We start from the raw sequence: 18,052 nt of genomic DNA, 5'->3' as shown, positions 1-18,052 counted from the left end.
CAGCTATAAGCCCATTACACTCCAGAATTTCGATAGAACGGTAATTACTAAAATGCTGGCTAACTGACTAAAAAAGCATTTGTCATCTATCATTCATCCTGATCAGACAGGATTTGTCCCGGGCAGGTTCTCCTTTTTCCAATGTCAGGTGCCTCCTTAATACTATGTATGCTGATCATGGGAAAGCCAGTGGGGCAGCAATTTTGTCCCTTGATGCACAGAAGGCTTTTGACCAGATTGAGTGGCCTTACATGTTTGAGTCACTGTACAGGTTTGGGTTTAGTGAGTCATTTATATCCTGGGTAAAACTGATATACGCCAGCCCAATGTGCTCTATTATAACTAATGGTGACAAGTCAGCTCTGTTTCCCCTACACCGTTCAGTCCAGCAGGGGTGCCCTCTCTCGCCGGCCCTTTTTGCCGTCACGGTAGAACCCCTTGCCTTAAAAATAAGAAGTCACCCAAGTATTCTGGGTTTGAAAGTGGGAGGTATTGAAATACTTAATAGTTTATATGCTGACGATATAATACTCTACTTACAAAACTCAGAAAAGTCAGTCCCCCTTCTTCTAAATTTAATCTCCTCTTTTGACAGACCATCGGGATACTCAATCAATTGGACAAAAAGTGACTTCGTACCCCTCTCCAACGTCTACACGCGGGGATTTTTGGAAAGTGTCCCGTTCAAAGTAGTTAAAGATCACTTAACTTATCTTGGCTTGACAATCTCCAAAGATCCTAAATTAATATTTAAATTAAACTTTGTGGAGTTTATTTCAAAACTTAAACAGAATATAGAAAGTTGGAAAACCCTACCTCTGTCCATGATTGGTCATATAAATTCAATTAAAATGGTTTCCCTTCCTAGGTTTCTCTATCTTTGTCAAAATCTCCCCATTTTTCTTACATCAGCCTTCTTTAAAGAGTTGGACTCCATAACTTTGTCTTATATCTGGAATTAAATGAATTACAGGATTTCGAAAATTCATTTGCAAAAGCCCAAGTCTGAAGGAGGGCTGGGATTACCTGTATTTAGGCACTATTATTGGGCTGTCACTGCTAGGGCTTTAATGTTTTGGCAACAGGGGGCTCCAGATAACCTAGCCCCTGGGGCTCCCTTCTGGCTACATATGGAGTTTAACTCTGTTGACAATTCCTCCTTGCCAGCCATGCTGTTCTCTAAGTTAGAGAGGCCTGGGACTTCAAAAAGTTTAAGTTTTGTTTTGAAAAATTCCGTCAGAATTCTAAGTCAGATTAGGAGCGTTCTGAATTTACCAGAGACCTCTGTACAAACACCAATCTGTTTCAATCACTCCTTTCTACCCTCATGGTCAGATCAAACCTACCATGCTTGGAGGGAGAAGGGTCTAGTTTCTATTGAAGACCTGTACATAGAGGGACGGTTTGCAACACTTAGTCTGCTGAAAGAAAAATTTGAGCTGCCTCATTCACACTTTTTTCGTTACTTACAAAGTAGACACTACATTCAATCTAAGATTTGTAATTTTGAAATCCTTCCAGGGAAGCATATATCTTTTGATATTTTAAAGAACTCTCCTGACTCCAAACATCTTGTTTCTAAGTTTGTACGTTTGTTCGATGATTGCACTGTAGCGTCTACTGTGAAGATTAGAGACGCTTGGAGAGAGGAGTTGGGCATTGAATTATCTGAAGCTGCCTGGGACAAGAGTTTGTCTATGATACAGGCTTGTTCTGTTAACAGCAGACACCAACTGAACCAGTTTAAAGTTGTCCACCATCTCCACTACACTAAATTTAGATTGCACAGGACTTACCCTCCTGTCTCGCCAATGTGTGATAGATGCCAAGGGATGGAGGCCACATTGTCACAGCTTTTGGTTTTGCCCATTACTGACTGGATTTTGGTCCAAAATATTTGACTGGTACTCAAAGACCTATAAAAGATCCTTCCCCTTGGAAGCTGGTCTCGCCATCTTTGGCTGTTCGTAATCTACTATTTGCTTTTCTACAGCCATACAACATTCTCTGATGCTGGGGATGATTGTCGCCAAAAGACTTATCTTGAGGGAATGGAAATCACCTTCTCCCCATTCCTTTCGGAGATGGATGGCTGATATGATCTCAGTCATACAGATGGAGAAACTTAGGTTCTTGAGAACCAATTCAATTGAAAAATTTTCGGCTATCTGGGATCCGTTTCTTGCCTACCTGGACGAGGCCGGGGTTGGATGAGCAATTTCCCCCCAGTTGATTTCTCACAGCCCTCATTTGAGATTTAATGTTTAGTATTTTTGAACACTTTGTACAAAAGGCATCCCTCTAATGTTATGTCCCCTTTTTTCTTATTTCATTTTTACACATGTCTGGGCTGGTATGTTCTTGCTGATTTCATTGTGTTTTTTTTTTGAAAGTTTTGAAAATAAAGTATTAAAAAAGAACTCAGTGATCACTCCAGCCATTTGATCACACGCACACACACACACACACACACACACACACACACACACACACACACAAGACAAAGGAGCAGAAGTAGGCCATTCAGCCCATCGAGTCTGCTCCGCCACTCCACCATGAGCTAAACTATTCTTTTTCCCCATATTCCTTCGATACCCTGACTAATTAGATACCTATCAATCTCCTCCTTAAACACCCTCAATGATCGGGCCTCCACAGCTGTATGTGGCAACAAATTCCATAAATCCACAACACCCTGGCTAAAAAAATTTCTCCTCATCTCTATTTTAAATGGGTACCCTCTAATTCTAAGACTGTCGCCTCTTTTTGAGGTTTGAAAGAGATCGCCCCCCCCCCACCATTCTTCCGAACTCCAGCAAGTACAGGGCCAGAGCAATCAACTTATACTTTAACTCTCTCATTCCCAGAATGATTTTCGTGAACCTCCTGTGGACCAGCTCCAATGCCAGTACATCTTTTCTTAGACAAGGGGCTCAATTCTGCTCACAATACTGCAAGTGTGGTCTGATCAGTGCCTTATAAAGCCTCAGCCCACATTTATACCAGTGGAACCTTGCATAATAAGAAAACCTGAGTTCCCTTTTGGGATTAGTCTTTAAGCTTATGTAGCGTATAGAATGACCAAGCTAGAAACCAATACCTAATCTATCATTTGTACAAATCCTTTTTTTTTGAGCACAGATGTTAAACAAAAATGCCAGTCACAAGTTTTACGAAGTTCCTTATACCATCCAGTTCCTTATACCGTCCATGATAAAGTAGCCAGTGAGCTAGATCACATGGAGGCTGAAGAAATTCTTTCCAAGGTTGAGTGAAGCCCATGGGCAATGCTAGTGGTCCCAGTAGCCAAGAAGAATAGGTCTCTCGGGATCTGTGGTGAATTTAAGGTCTCCATCGACCCAGTACTGGAAGTAGATCAATATCCTCTGCCCTGGATAGAGGATTTCTTTGCAAGCCTTTCTGAAGGGAAATATGTTAGCGGGTTGCTGCCTCTAACGGCTCATGTGAGGGTGGGGGGGGTGGTGATGCTTTCACTGCTACTTGTGCAAAGGGAGGAGGGAGGGGGCTTCGCGGCTTTGATGTTTTTATTGTTTGATGGGGTTTCTTTGTTTCGCGGACTTCTGTGAGGAGGATGAATTTCAGATTGTATATTGCATGCATACTCCAATATTAAAGGTACTTTAAACTTTGAGACACTTTGATGTTACAACACTGAGTCACTCCGGAGAGTTTAAAGAAATAGGTAGTGTGTGGCTCCAATTTCTCGAAGGAGAATCCCGAAAAGGAATCCCATCTTCATGGAGTGAACTCCAACAGCAAGAATGAGCTGGTCTAGCATCAGAGTGACACCCCCTGGAGTTAAATAATGCAGTATGACCCAGGACTTTATTCTCACCTTGAAAAAAGTCCTAGTCTACATTCCAAATGGAGACAAACAAAACTCTCCTGTCCATGGAGGGGGAAGATTCTGGTTAAGATGCCACTGGTGAACCTCAGCAACTCCTGAATGGTAGCTAACAAAACAAGGATGGCAATTAAATACTTTGTTAATCACACTTTTTCTGGCAAACGATCATCGCAAGTAATAGTCTGCAACTTCCCTTTGGACTTGGAGGCAATTTGATGTGGCAGAACCAAGGCAAGGCGAGGCGGAGGGCCAGTCACCAAGAGTGCAGAAGAGCGTAAAAGATCGAGCACAGGCTGAATCAAAGCCATGGGATCCAGGCACCAGACATGACTGAGCATGTTAAGCAGACAGAGATTTGCAGGCTGAATCGAAGCAGCGAGGTCCAGCGACTTCAAGTGGCCGAACCTGTTGTTCAGACTGAAGGTTAAGTGTGGGCCTGATTGAAAAGGTCAGGGAGTTGAGGCCCAAGGCGCTGTGTGGGCCAGTTCAGATCACTGCTCAAAGCAGCAGAACCCAATGTTCGGATGGAGCAGGGCCAGACTGAAGAGATCAAGGTTTCAGAAAGGGCAGGGAGTCAGGGCCCGAGGCGAGATACAGGCCGATTAAGATTGCTGGTCTACGACGTCTACTCAGCTCTGGACTGAACTATAGGATTCTCCTGAGGACCTCGGTTCAGAAATACTATTTGTTTGTGGTTACTGTTTGCATGATGTTTTTTCTCAGTGCACATTGTGTGTTCAACAGTCTTTTTTATGGGTTATTTTATTCTTTTATTCTCTTATGGACATAATGTGCTTTTTATTCTCTGCACATTGGGTATTAAATCTTTTTTCATATATATGGGATTTGTTTTGGGTTTCTTTGTTTTGTTTCTGCCTGTTAAGAGACGAATCTCAAGGTTGTATGATGTATACCAGGGGTCCCCAACCTTTTTTGCACCGCAGACCGGTTTATTATTGACAATATTCTTGCGGACCGGACGACTGGGGGGGGGGGGGGGGGCGGGGGGAGGGGTGGTAGGGTTGCCAACGGACAAGAGTAGCAGTCAAATATGTTGTGTTTACCCCGAGAATGACTATCTTGACCATGAAGCCTTGCGCGGGCACCAGTGCGCATGCGTGTACGTGCCGATTTTTTTTCTACCAATTGTTTTTGGCAATTCTATTGGGGGGGCGGGGGGTGTTAATCACAACCGGAACATAAGTGATAAGTGGCTAATACACACAATTTCATTTCTAAAAGGGTATATCTAATGAATTTAATATTAAACACAGCGCATATTTTCCTCGCATGAATATAGTGATAAGTCACTTATAAGTCAATAGCATCATAACATTTTAAGTAACGTTTGGATATTAAACAACAGCACATATCTTCCCTGTATGAACACATAAAATCATTGCAACACACCAATATCGCTGAATCAGTGGGAGCCCTGGGCTTGTTTCCCTGCAACAAGACGGTTCTATCGAGGGGTGATGGGAGACAGCGATACTCGAAGGGGGTTCCTTATGTCCAGTCTATTCCGCAATTTAGTTTTCGTCGCATTCATTGCAGAGATATGCTGGAAATGGAAGCAACGTTTTCAATGCTTTCGTGGCTATCTCAGGATATTTAGCCTTGACTTTGATCCAGAATGCCAGCGGAGATGTTATGTCAAACATACTTTTCAGCCTGCCATCATCTGCAAGCTCGAGGAGTTGATCTCCTTCCCGCACTGACATGGATGACCCGCGGGTAATGACCTCGCGTGCATTCAATCTCAACAGTGGGCGTGACAGGGAATGAGGAAAGGTGCAGCTGAATCATAGCGCCAAATCATATCGTTTCCTCGTGGCCTGGTAGCACATGCTTTGTGGCCCACAGCCCGGTGGTTGGGGACCGCTGATGTATACGTACTTCAATAATAAAAAACAAATGTACTTTGAAAAAGAACAGAGTGGGATAACTTCACACAGCATCGTTCTCTTGCCCTTACAATTGGCAATGAAGGAACAGGGAGGGCAACCTATCACAATTCCTTCTCATGATTAAATGCTTGGTACGTGGCCTCATCATGATGAACTCCTATTTCATTGAAGATGCAAGGATAACACAAGAGGAAACTTCCCTGATACAAGGATTGCTTCCGGCTTGTCAATATCATCACCTTAAAGAGGGATGACAAAGATATTGCATCACCCAATGCCATCAGAGTCACCAATGAATGCTGGATGAACCACTGCCTAATCTGCTCTCTTACCTCCTTCAACCTGGCTTCAAACATCTCTGCCCATGGAACTGTTGACATGAGAAGATTAAAGTTGTAGTTCCCAATGATCCTACAAAGGTAGTTTTCAAACAACGTTTCAGAAAAACCTGCTAAGTTCCAGTTGACGAAGGCCACAGAGGTACACAACTTATGGGTTGTCCTGAGCTCTGTCATAATTGGTATTTCTAAGACTTTTTTAACAAGAAGAATCAATTTTCTTCTACCTTTGATGACAATGCATTCATAACATTTCAATGGGATGTTTTTCCTATTGTTAGAAGATTGTGCAAATTTACTGGAGAGAGTGAGCAGTTTCAAGTTCCTGAATGTCAAAATCTCTGAGGACCTAATCTGGTCCCAACATATCAATGCAGTTATAAAGAAGGCAAGACAGCGACTATACTTCAGTAGGAGTTGAAGAGATTTGGTATGTCAACAAAAACTTCAAAAACTTCTGTAGAGGTGCCGTAGAGAGCATTCTGACAGGCTGCATCACTATCTGGTATGGTGGAGGGGGGGGGGCACTGCACAGGACCGAAAGAAGCTGCAGAGGGTCATAAATTTAGTCAGGTCCATCTTGGGTACTAGCCTGCAAAGTACCCAGGACATCTTCAAGGAGCGATGTCTCAGAAAGGGAGCGTCCATTACTAAGGATCTCCAGCACCCAGGGCATGCACTTTTCTCATTGTCACCATCAGGTAGGAGGTGCAGAAGTCTGAAGGAACACACTCAGCGATTAAGCTACAGCTTCTTCCCCTCTGCCATCCGATTCCTAAATGACTTGAACCCGTGAACACTACCTCACTTTTCTAATATATATATATTATTCTTGTCTTTGCACAATTTTTAATCTATTCCATATATATATAAACTGTAATTGATTTATTTACTTATTTGTTCTATATTAGGTATCGCATTGAACTGCTGCTGCTAAGTTAACAAATTTCACGACACATGCCGGTGATAATAAATCTGATTCTAAAATGTAGATCCATTCTCTTGTCTCCCCTTTTCTAAAACAATTAGAATTTCACAGACAAATAATCTTTTTCTGCACACTTCTGATTACTGTACCACACACAGAATGGTCACCTTCTGATTGTGAATTAAGGACTAGATACCACAAATACAAATGACAAAGTGACTACAATTTCAAAGCATCTAAGTGGCTGCAAACTGCATTGGAATGTTTAAAGTCCTGGAATAAGTCTTCCTTTCTGTTTCAAGTCGAGTGCATATCTCTGCCACCATTTGCTGCTTAAGTCTGGGTGAAGAAATTATCCAGTTTCATTCAAGAAAATGCGGTAAAGAAATGTAAAAATCAATGGTACCTTCTGGATTGAAAAGATTCTATTACCAATCTTCAATGACATTTCAATGGGATTTCAAGTTCGCTGATAATATCAATGCACAATTCTGCCTCAAGGGAAAAAGTTTGTAGTACTTACTGTATGAGACTAAAAGGACACAGTTTTTCATAAATAATACTTTCTAATTAAAGGTAGATCAATGGGCCTTGTGTCAAAATTCTTTTTGTGTATGTGGCCTGGTTACACAACAATGCTATCAATAAAAACACTGGAGACGGGAGCTAAGTCTCATGGTTCTTTACTGGCAGAATCTGAACTCAGCGCACACATACGGATCAACACGTGCCTAATAGCGCATGCAACAACATGTTACTAAAACATAAAGTAGTCCCTAATTATAATATTATAATGTAGGCTATACAGTACACTCTTCCCCTTTTATTTTAATAGTGTATTAACTGTTTTTTTAACTGGGGCATTATGCTAAACAAATATGTTTACCCTTAACATACAAACGCCTAACATTTGTTTACTTAGCAACTTAATAATATCAAATTAGAACAAAGTTATGTAATAATATTGAATTATAACAAACCTTTTTTTAACCTTTGGTCTAAGACCCATTTATAACTCAAGTCTCTGGGGGGCGGGGGGGGGGTGGGTCTTGTCTGGAATAAATTAAACAAACCACAAATCGGCAGGTTCCAGCCACAAAGAGCAGTCACCTTCATCTTGCAAAGATGACAAAAGCAAAGTGAAACCTGTGAAAAGGTGAATGTTATTCTTAAAAATATGTACAATCATCAAAACTGAGATGGCATTGGAAAGTGTCTTAAAATTGTGTGCTCTTCAGTCTGTCAATAAACTAGTTTGTTTTAATACAGATTTCCATATAAAAGTCATGAAAAGTTGACCTCTGAGCATAGGGAGTTAAGAAGATGTTCACCTCCAACTTGCTAAGAGTTCTAGGCAGCAGATTGCCTCCGTATGATGAAGACTCCTCTGTGCAGCTGTCCTAGATATACACGCGTCTTTGTGCTATCACTTGTCTTCCTTACCCATATCTCATTTGTTCCAGCTGAGCTAATTAGACAGCCAATCTTTGTATTCTCCTTAGATTCGAAATAGATAGCCTGACCTTTAGGGTACCATCTCTTATCGTAATATAACTTTCCATCTTCTATTTGTACTTTGTATCTTCGTGCTGGTGATTCACCAGAAGTGCTGGGAAGATGCTCAGGAGAAGACGGAGATGCTGGTCTTTTTAGAGATTTAAGCTTATTGAGAGTTTGCAGATCTTCCATTATCTGTTCATCTGTTAACAAGTAATTTAACTACGCAGGTGCAGGTTTTTATCTTTTGTCTGTAATTGGAACAGGGTCATTAGGTCTCCTCCTTAGGTTCCTAGTCATTATTGTCTTTACCTCCATAGAATCTCCTGTGAGTTCCATTGTTAGCCTCTCATTCTCAATCATCTTTTTCTGTTCTTCTAACTCAATCTTTTTATCTTCAAATTCCTTCACTGCTGCTTTCTTCTCTTTAATATAATTCCTTTCCACTTGTTCTGTCTCTAGTTGCAGAAAAAGCTCTGCATTTCATATTCTTCCCTGTATTGTTGAGTAGTTTCTTCATCCTTTTCAGATACTCCTGCAAAGTGCCTTCCTGTAACTGCTGTAGCTGTCTTTTGAGACAGATCAATTTCTCCTGGTACATCTGCTCTTTTACTTCCAGGTAGTCTTCATCATCCTGCTTATTGGCAATACCTGTCTCACTTGTATCCTCTGTATCTTCATCCAAGTCTTGGCCATGGATACTGCGTTCATCCTCATCATCAATGCTGTCTAGCTCCTCCTCCTCGTTGTAATAGTCAACGATGGGTGAGAGGAGAGCTGTGGACATCTTCCCCGCTGAGCTGCCCTCCTTTGTTGACACATCTAGTGCCTTGATGGTGTGCCGATCCAACTGGATTTTCCTGTGCCATTCACATCCCAGCAACAGTAGGCCTCCATTCTTCAGTACATAGAGGTTCAGCTGCTGAGTTTTGTCTCTGTAGGTCACTGTCACTTTAATTTTACCTTTGGGACGCCCTTTCTGTCCTGTGTAAGTCTTTAGCAGTAGTTTAGTTCGTTTCAGAGGTATGTGAGAAAACAGTCGTTTGTAGTCATGTACAGAGATCATTGTTAAAGCTGAGCCTGTGTCCAACTCCATTTTCAGTCTCACGCCTGCCACTTGTGGAGTGATCCTTCTTACTCTTTGATCATCTGTCTCATTCACACTGTGAAGTTGCAGAGAAGTCAATTCACTTTTGTCTGAGTCACTTTCATCAGAACTGCTTTCTTCCATTTTGTTTACATTGTTGTATTTTTCTTTCTGGAGTTTCTTGTTTCTCTGTATTTTGTCCTTTTTCTGCTGTTTACTAGCTTTGCATACTCTGCCAATGTGGCCCTGTTTGGCATAGTTTCTGTATTCTTTGTCTTTAAACCAACAGTCATCAGGGTCATGTGACATGCTCCCACAATGGTAACATTGTTTACTAGCTTTGCATACTCTGTAAATGTGGCCCTGTTTGCCACAGTTTCTGCATGCTTTGTCTTTAAACCAACAGTCATCAGGGTCATGTGACATGTTCCCAGAACAGTAACATCTCTTTCCTTCATTTCTGTTCAGTGATATTTTATTCGTAGCTTATTGCAGAGATTTTTGTTGTATCTCTGAAGCACCCCGTACTACTGTTTCCGTTGATATTGCAATGTTTAGCGCTTTCTCTAATGTAAGGTCTTTTTCACCCAGGAGCTTCTTCTGTGTGGTTTCACAGTGCATGCCACACACTAACCTGTCCCTCAATGCGTCCGATAGACCAGCTCCAAATTGACAATGTTCTGATAATTTGTGCAATTCAGCACAATACTCAGAAATGCTTTCATTTTTGCTCTGATTCCGATTGTGAAACTTCAGTCTTTCAGCAACGACCAATAGTTTGGGGATTAAATGCTGTTGGAGAGTGTCTACTATTTGCTTGAACGTTTTGTCGGCTGGCTTTTCAGGGTTAACAAGCTCCGTAGCAGCCTGTATGTTTTTGCTCCCATAATACTGAGTAAGACGCTGATTTTCTTTTCATCATTAACACCGTTAGCCTCACAATATAACGCCACTCTCTCAATGTAAGTTGCCCAGTCTTCAATGCCACTATCAAACGCTATAATGGTTCCAATCATCGCCATCTTTGTTATGTTAATTTAGCCTTGTTTTTCCCTTGTTTTCTTTTTGATTCATGTGTCCTTTTTGCTAGCACCACAAGCGCACGCCATCTAGATGCATGTGTTGCTCCTTATTATCTCCCTTCTGGGGCAGGCAGACCCTCAGCCCCTGGGGGTCAGCGCCAGCTATGGTCTTGCCTAGACGTACTGCGGCTCCTATTGTGTCTCTAGGTCTCCAAATGTTCACAACCCCGGCTGTGCTCCCGCTTCCTTTCAGACTCGAGACCTCGCTCTGCCTCCTTCTCCCGCTCCTTGGCTCGTTCCTTGCACTCTTCCTCCAAGTGTTCAAAAAAGGTAGTAGGGATAGTCCTGGTAATTATAGACCAGTGAGCCTTACGTCTGTGGAGGGAAAGCTGTTGGAAAAGATTCTTAGAAATAGGATCTATGGGCATTTAGAGAATCATGGTTGGTCAGGGACAGTCAGCATGGCTTTGTGAAGGGCAGATCGTGTCTAACAAGCCTGATTGAGTCCTTTAAGGAGGGGACCAGGCATATAGATAACAGTAGTGCAGTGGATGTGATCTATATGAATTTTAGTAAGGCATTTGACAAGGTTCCACACAGTAGGCTTATTCAGAAAGTCAGAGGACATGGGATCCAGGGAAGTTTGGCCAGGTGGATTCAGAATTGGCTTGCCTGCAGAAGGCAGAGGGTGGTGGTGGAAGGAGTACATTCAGATTGGAGGATTGTGACTAGTGGTGTCCCACAAGGATCTGTTCTGGGACCTCTACTTTTCGTGATTTTTATTAATGACCTGGATGTTGGGGTAGAAGAGTGCGTTGGCAAGTTTGCAGACAACACAAAGGTTGGTGGTGTTTGTCGAAGATTGCAGAGAGACATTGATAGGATGCAGAAGTGGGCTGAGAAGTGGCAGATGGAGTTCAACCTGGAGAAGTGTGAGGTGGTACACTTTGGAAGGACAAACCTCAAGGCAGAGTACAAAGTAAATGGCAGGATACTTGGTAGTGTGGAGGAGCAGAGGGATCTCGGGGTACATGTCCACAGATCCCTGTAAGTTGCCTCACAGGTAGATAGGGTAGTTAAAAAAGCTCATGGGGTGTTAGCTTTCATAAGTCGAGGGACATAGTTTAAGAGTCGCGATGTAATGATGCAGCTCTATAAAACTCTGGTTAGGCCACATTTGGAGTACTGTGTCCAGTTCTGGTCGCCTCACTATAGGAAGGATGTGGAAGCATTGGAAAGGATACAGAGGAGATTTACCAGGATGCTGCCTGGTTTAGAGAGTATGCATTATGATCAGAGATTAAGGGAGCTAGGGCTTTACTCTTTGGAGAGAAGGAGGATGAGAGGAGACATGATAGAGGTGTACAAGCTAATCAGAGGAATAGATAGAGTGAATAGCCAGCACCTCTTCCCCAGGGCAGCACTGCTCAATACAAGAGGACATGGCTTTAAGGTAAGGGGTGGGAAGTTCAAGGGGGATATTAGAGGAAGGTTTTTTACTCAGAGAGTGGTTGGTGCGTGGAATGCACTGCCTGAGTCAGTGGTGGAGGCAGATACACTAGTGAAGTTTAAGAGACTACTAGACAGATATGTGGAGGAATTTAAGGTGGGGTTTAAATGGGAGGCAGGGTTTGAGGGTCAGCACAACATTGTGGGCCAAAGAGTCTGTAATGTGCTGTACTATTCTATGTTCTATGTCCTATGTCATTATCAACTAAAACCCGGCGTTCCGATAAGATGTTCATTAACCTCGTCGCCAATCTGTTGTATCTGTGGCCTGGTTACACAACAATGCTATCAATAAAAATGCTAGAGATGGGAGCTAAGTTTCATGGCTCTTTACTGGCAGAATCCAAACTCAGCACACACATACATATCAATACATGCCTAATAGCGCATGCAACGACGTGTAATTAAAACATAAAGTAGTCTCTTATTATAATGTAGGCTATACAGTACAATTCTCAATGAATATTCATGGAGAATTTCAAATTCAGTGCATTAATTTATCACAAATTAGGGTCCTAAACTTGCATCCAAGTTTCATACATGGTATTCAGCCATTTTGAATCAGCTGTCCAGTACAATAAAATCGATTTTATTGTTTCCCTATTCTGCCATAAATTATTGTTCAAACCGAATTAACTAAAAATACCTACTTTTTGTGTTTTTCTGACCTGTGTAAATGCAGCTATGGTTTGCCTCTGAGATACTTTAGCTTGGGTTGTAGAAGGCTATTGGACCTCCACAAAATGACCCTGATTCCTGAAATGGAGTTTGTAGTAATTGAAAAGGTTGGCAATAAAGTGTGGCATCGTGGCTGCTGCCAATAGCGGCTGATCTAGCTGACTTTATACCCCTGGCCAGCACAAGGCCATGGTGTCATTGTCTCATTAGCTTCTCGTATTCATTCTCTGAGATACTGGAGCACAGCTGCTAATACAAACTAACAGACAAAGGCATCTTTCAAATAAAAGAATTTGGATTGTGCAAAACAGCACTTCTTATAGGAATTTTCTCTACAAGGACAAATGAGGGCTGGAAATTACTGCACCAAAAGTACTCATCAATACATAGAAAGCGGCTGGTCGAGTAGTGCAACTCATGACAATATGCTACTGCATGGCAGGAGGTCACTAACTTGACACAGAAGAGCATGCTCCTCCTGTTTGGTGCTGTTGTAACATGCATGAAGCTGCAATTCAGCCCTCGCATTATGAATTATGGTTAAGCACTTTTATGCCTCTTTTTGCCAGGCATGTTGCCATTCATTAGTAGTTGTGCCTGAATATTGTATCAGACTGGCGATGGGGCTCAGAAAGTGAGCAGCCCACTCAGATTTCATATATATGCTGATCATATATTCTTCAGATAAATAGCTGCGAGTTGAATGTTTGCTCCATTTTGTGTGTTACACTAAATATAATTTAATATTCCACTAGTTCTGGAAAATGTGCAGAGGGCTCATGAGGTTTAATTAATCCATTCCTGTCTGACCTGCTACAGAATGCACCCACTGTTCTGGATCCCTTCTCACCATGATTTAAGTGCTTAATCAGTATAAGCCACCTGCTTATTGCATCAATGCAAAACCATGGGTCTTCAGTTTGTTTTCTGGTCACAGAATGTGAAGCTGACTGAAGCTGTGCTTGCAACTCTTAAAAGGAAGCACCTTTAATCAGTGACAGAAGTCTCTGCAAAGGTTTCAGACATTTGGTGTAAGCTGTTATGGTTAGAGGCAGTGATTGTTAGGCATGATTTTGGGTAGCTTTTCCTCCCTCCTTTTGTGGCATAGTCCTCAGCTCAGCAGCCCCTTTCTCCTCTCACTGTCATGCTGAAGGCCAGAGAATCAACCACCGAGACACTAATTCATAGCAGAAATAGATGTGGTCAAAGATGCAACTTAGGGGCACGACAACACTAGCCACAGCACCCCATAAAGAGTTCAGATAATTTGACTAAAATCAACTACAATGACTCTTTGAAAGATGAGCTTCACATTCTTATAGTCTAAAAGTTGTACAGCATAGAACCTGACCTTTGACCCACAATGTCTATGCTGATCTTTTACACATCTAGGCTAATCCCTTTTGCCAACCTTACATTCATATATCTTCTATGTCTTGTCTATTCCTGTGCCTACCTAAATGTTTCTTTAATACAATGATTGTGCAGTATATGGCTCCACCTCCACTGACAGTGAATTCCAGATATGTAAAAAACATTCCTCTCAAATTTACTTTAAAACTCCTTCTTCTACCCTTAAATCTGTGCTCTCTTGTTTTTGATACTCTTACAATAAGAACAAGATTCTGACTATCCTCTCTGAATTTTACATACCTTCATCAGATTACCTACTCAGTCTCCTCCACTCCAGGGAAGCCAAGCCCTGCCAATCCAATCTCTCCCCATAACTAAAGTCCTTTAATCCAGGAACTATCTTGATGAAATTCTTCTGCATGCTCTCCAGCCCAACCACATATTTCCTATACGTAGTGTGGGTACCAGATCTACACACAACAGTTCAAGTGCAGTCCCACCAATGTGATGTAAAATTGTAATGTGCCATCCCAGTGTTTATATTCTATGCCATGAACTGTGAAGGCAAGCATGGCGTATGACTTCTTCACCGCCCTGTCAACCTTTCAGCGAATTATGGACATGAAATCAATGTCTCTCTGTTTAACAACATTTCTTAGAATCCTTCCATTTTCTGTGTATGTCCTACACTGATCTGACTTCCCAAAATGCATAACCTCACAATGGTCAAGATTAATTTCCATTTCCCAGTGCTCTACCCAACTTTACTTCTGATCTACATCTTGCTGTTTCCTTAGACAACTTTCCTTGCTATCCACACACCACCAACTTTTGTATCAACTGCCACTTACTAATCATACTTCCTACATTCACATCCAAGTCATTAATATATATCACAAAAAAACAAGGGTATAACACTGACCACAGACTTCCCCAACAATCTTTCCAAATCATTAAATATCATTTTAAGTAATAGAATGGTGGGGTGGGTGGGTGTTCTTTTTCCTGCAAGATTAACTCATGTCGTGCTCTGTTCTTGTACCTTAATTTAGGAACACTGTCACTGAATGGCTGTCTCCTTTACAAAAACCTGGTTCATGAACACCCGATGTACAATACTTAAACTATCCTCCCCTGATTTGCAAGTTAAATTGGAAGCAAATTTGCATTCGTAATGCTCTAGACACCGAGAGAAACCAGCAAACAAGTTTATTGACTGGATTTTGAAAATTTCTCAAGATATGCAATTGATTATACTTGAGAAACTAGTTCCTAATTTCTGTTTGCAGATGCCAAGAGACTTACTATGTTTTTCCTGTATAATCTCTTTGATTTCCAGCATATGCTCTTTGCTTTTTTTTTATGCGTACTTACTGATTCTCCACAGTATTATGTTTTTGACAGCAAATGGAGTAAACACCCCTGTGATTGAAATCAGCTCATGCCGTGTTAATAACAACAGATTAGTTCTTTCGTTATAATGAGGCTCTAGGGTATTTCATTTGAACATGTTACTTATTGTTGCCGACATCACACCATACCATTTTGAATCCTAAGTGGCTTATTTTTTTTTACCAGTAATGTTTCTTGTTCAGTTATTACTGACAAGATTTATCTACATTTGTTGGAAACAATGAGAAATGGAATGAGATCTCCTTTATTTTTCTAATGCTAACAAGACCACTTGATACGACAATGATCTGGATTTTGAGTGATGCTGATACTGAACCTGCTGGTATAAGCTGTCATAACTGACAGCAACTTAAGGGTTTTTTAAATCAGCTTACTAGCTTGTTTATTTTGTACAGGATGGAGACAGATTTTGTTTTAAATTGATACCGAGTGGTATGCATGATTCCACTGGTACAATTACTTCAGATTGCCACTTGACCCATGTTGCAGCATTTTACATACTGTAAATGGCAATTTCTGAGAATAAAATGCCAATTGGTGGTTGATCAATTTTAAAGTAATGAATAGGTCTCTGATCTAACTACTGAGCTAGAGAATGGCAGGTTCAGACTGATCACCAATCACAATTCTGAAGTCCAGTTCGAATGATCACATAAGATGTATGAAAAGTACTTCTAATCAGTACACAGTGCAAATATTTTGCAGGGAGAAAGTCAAAAATTTACTTGGTTACGGAATAACATTTGATTCCAGCAATTAACTAAAGCCATCAAGAAAGTGCACAAAGTGGGGTTGGGGTTACCTGTGTACCATAATAACCAAACCTCTTTACGTTAGAATTTCAGAAACTTGTTTTCAGATATTTGTTTTAAAACAGGGATTAGCAGTGAATCACGCCGTATAAGAGCTTTTCCAAAATTGAGAAGGAAGCTAGTGGAGGAAAAAAGAGTCTGTTCTTCATGTCAGTACATGGCCGTGCTGTTAGTATGAGCTTGCATAGTTACACAAGCAGCTCAGGCTGTTTACTGCTGCCTATTTACACAAAATCATTGAAATATTGCATTAGTTGACAGTCTTCCCATTCCAACGAGTTTTAATGACAGTACTTTCAATTAGTTGCAAATGTTCTATAAAAGGTTCTGTAGGAATCATTATTTTCTTCTCACCAGACTTGATACAGTGCCAGTTTTGCCCACCTTTTGAACAGGTTGGCAAGAAAACTCAACCCTGGAACCATTGAACTGTCTCCATTGATGGAGATATTACAGAAATTTAAATGAAGCAATCTGGTAAGTTAAACATCTTACATTCTGTCTACAACCTTCCAGGCGTACATAAGTTGACAGGCAAATGAAGTTCAGTAATATAAACCATCTGCTCAGAGATCTGCTATGTTGATATTGACGATATCAGTCGATCTATGACACCCTTTTGCAAAGTGACTATATGCGATATATAACAAGAGCACTCCATCTTCCAAGAAGAATTTAAGACAGCACCAAATATAATGGTAGATTATTTACTGTATGGCATAATCATTGCCTTAATAAAATGAATTTTTCAAATAGGAGAATGTGATTATTATCCTCCTCGATGCTTCCTGACAAATGCTTCCATTCTTTCTGTCTTCTAGTTCAAACCAGATTAACAAGTAACCTAATAAACACAAGAGATTCAGTAGCAACCTAATAAAACTGTGACTTGTAATTAATTGAAGAGATTGACAAAGGGTTCTTTATTTCTAAGAGAACAATTACCAACCCATTCTAACATGATTTTTGTCAATTTTAATTCCTCCTTTATTGAAAAGAAGTATTTGGCATTCACCCAATTTCCCACAATTGATTCTTGCCTGCCCCTCCCTTTCAGAGGTGAGGCACAGATTCAGAAGTCAGAGACCTGGAGGGCAGCCTGCATTCTGTTACTGTTAAACGCCACCATTGTCTGAAACTACTGAGGCTCATTTGGACCATGTATTGCCTAGTTCTTCAGGGTTTCAGAGCAAAGTAATGCTAGAAATTGTTCCAAGATGTGTGCACACCGAACGACTATTAGAACACATGGAGGGAATAGACTAGCATGTCAGTCAGCAAGAAACCAACTACAAACATAGATGTTATGCCAGCACTACCATTTATAAATGCCACTACAGGTTCTTTCAGTTGAAGAAGACATTATACAGATTAAAACTTCTTTCACAAGCACTATTAAAAATAATTATGGTGTTCTTATGGACTATAACCTGGGATAATTCTTTTAGTTGCTGGTGCACTTTTATATATATTTAGAGCTTCTTTATACATGGATGGAGTTAATCCAACCAGAGTGGACTGGCTCTGCTGAAGAATTTTTTTTTAACTAATGAACTATAAGTTTGGGTTTAATCACAGTATTTCTAAATGCGGATGGGTTAGTAATTTGTCTGGAAATCGGACATGACGGGAACAAT

Source organism: Mobula birostris, chromosome 16 (genome assembly GCF_030028105.1).
Source record: "Mobula birostris isolate sMobBir1 chromosome 16, sMobBir1.hap1, whole genome shotgun sequence".
NCBI lineage: Eukaryota > Metazoa > Chordata > Chondrichthyes > Myliobatiformes > Myliobatidae > Mobula > Mobula birostris.
Note: the sequence above shows the minus strand (reverse complement) of the source record.